The sequence below is a fragment of the Nyctereutes procyonoides genome, unplaced genomic scaffold (assembly GCF_905146905.1).
Source record: "Nyctereutes procyonoides isolate TBG_1078 unplaced genomic scaffold, NYPRO_anot_genome, whole genome shotgun sequence".
Lineage (NCBI taxonomy): Eukaryota > Metazoa > Chordata > Mammalia > Carnivora > Canidae > Nyctereutes > Nyctereutes procyonoides.
In genome coordinates this window covers 1,605,297-1,607,813 of record NW_026575130.1, presented here as the reverse complement: position 1 = coordinate 1,607,813, position 2,517 = coordinate 1,605,297, and the positions used below count along the sequence as shown (strand labels likewise).

Here is a 2,517-nt window from a genome sequence, read left to right as displayed (position 1 = left end):
GTAGCATTTTCTTTACTCCTTTGAAAGGACTTCAATCTCTGTTGGTTTAATAAATGTGTTAATATATGTTACAAGAGTAAAACTCTAAGTAAGGAGATTCGAGTATGTTCTTTTGAGGAGGAAGTATGTTATCTTACTTTTTTAAGTATACATTAGCAACTCTAAAAAGAGAGGATATCTAGAATTTTTGAATGATTCTTAAGAGTCAATAACAGTCATTTTCATTACATTTAACAATATTTAACAATTTTTATTGAGTGGCTAGTATGTAAAAAATTCTAAGACCACCACTGAGGGTATGTCAAATAAGGCACATACCCTCATGATGCTAATACCCAAAAACTAAACAATTACAACTAAGGATTATAACTATTCTGATGGTCAGTAGTATGAGACAGCTTGAAGGTGATTTGAACTATGCATTTAAAGAATCAGTGCCAAAAAAAAATAAAGAATCAGTGAATGAACTCTGAGAAAATGATATCTAAGACAAGTCTTTAGGATAAATGTGATTCCTTCAGGTAATGTGTATGAATATTGGGCCCAAAGAATATGAAATAGTTATATCACAGATTTCTCTACAGTATTAATAATTCAATTTTATTAACCATCACTGTTTATTTTCTGTGATTTTCCTATTCATATAATCTACTCATTTTTCTTTTTTATTTGTCTTTTGCCTATTCCATAATAATTTGCTGATGTTGTTCATATGTGAAAGGTTATATGTATATTGGTTAAGAGCACGAATTTGGAGTCTGGAAAGCTAATTTCATCTAAATCTCAAATGCCATGTGCAATCTCTGTGACATTGGACATGTTCTCTCAACGGATGCTTCAATTTCCTCATCCATAAAATAAGATAAATAATGGTATCAATCACATGGGGGAGATATGATGATAAAATGAATATGTAGAATGCATAGAACAAAATTGTACATGGTAAGCTCTTTATAAAAGTTTGTTATTGTATCATTATGAATTAAATATTGATGTTAGTGTACATCTCTAACAGCAATCTAAAAGCTATCAAGCATTCACTATGCATTTCAACAATGGCTTCATTGTGAATCTCACTTTCCCAAATTGAAACTCTATTTCTAATCACATTTTCCACTAGCTTATAGACATGTGACTTAGGTTCTGCCAATATGATGCAGCTGCATGAGACTCCAATTCATAAGTATGTCACATCAGCAAACAAGCCTGGAATAACAAGGTACCAAAATTGCTATAGCACACAGGAACAAAGCCAATGAATTTATGAGGTTGGCAATAGTGGTGGCCTTTGCTTTTCTAGGGATATGTATAGAGGCAATCTGAATGGTCCAGTGTTTGACATACTGTCATAAGCCACCCTCCAATAAAGCCTGTAACAAAAATAGGCTGTTGCTAACCCCTGGTAATAGAACTTTTTACCTTTATACCAAGAGGTTTGAGAAAGCACCAAAATCTGCATGTAACATGTTTCCAGGCTTACTTCAAAGGATTTATGCTATAAAATCTAAAGTTCTTTTGAGTATTTTTAAAATGAAAACAAAACAAAAAACATGTCAGTAGGGTCTATGGTGGTTCGATATGCACTAAATGTGTCCCTGACCAGAACAAATGTGCTTTCCTTACTGAGGAACAGAAAATTATGAAAGTGCTAAAGGCACAGCACAGAGTTAGAAAGCTAAATAATAAAGTGAAGCCTATTTTTAGTAATAAAGCAATTTAAAAACTAAAAATAAAATAATAAATAATTATTATGGCCCTTTCCACATAGCAACTAAAACAATAGGGTCAGCATATTAGTTAACCACCTAGTTCTCTGGGGTGATCTGATAATTGTTTCTGGGGGCTTATTAATATTTCTTAATAAACACTTCCTGCTTAAACCTGTGGGGATGTAGTTTACTGACTTAGAGTGGGGAGAAAGACCAACATAGTAATTGACTTCAGAAGTGATTCAGGCATCTAGCCCTTAAAAAAATGGTAATTTGAAATTGGTCATCTTATCTTATTGAGTTTCAGATCAGAAAACAAACAAACAATTAGGATCAGAGGAGGAATGTTGGGATGCTGGTATTACATGGCACATAATGACAAACACGGACTTAACTTATCACTGTGGCCACTTGGAATAAAGTGCATTTTAAAAGTAAGTTTTTCCTTGCACAATGAAGGAAACCATCAACAAATAAAAAAAGGCAACCTACTGAATGGGAGAACATATTTGCAAATGATATAGTTGATAAGGGGTTAATACCCAAAATATATAAAGAACTTGCACAGCTCAATACCAAACAATCTAATAAAAAATAGCCAGAAGACCTGAGTAGATATTTTTCCAAAGAAGATATATAGATGGCAAATAGACATGGAAAATGTTCAACATCACTAATCATATCAGGGAAATATGAATCAAAACCACAATGAGATATCACCTCACACCTGTCAGAATTGCTAAAATCAAAAAGACAAGAAATAATAAGTGTTGGTGATGACATGGAGATAAAGGAACCCTCATATACT

At 32.8% G+C, this 2,517-nt stretch overlaps 1 pseudogene; it reads left to right on the top strand.

Annotated features, from left to right (window-relative positions):
- The first annotated feature begins 1,323 nt into the window (after nt 1–1,323).
- LOC129521168 (60S ribosomal protein L34-like) lies at nt 1,324–1,720 on the top strand (annotated as a pseudogene).
- The last annotated feature ends 797 nt before the right edge of the window (nt 1,721–2,517 follow it).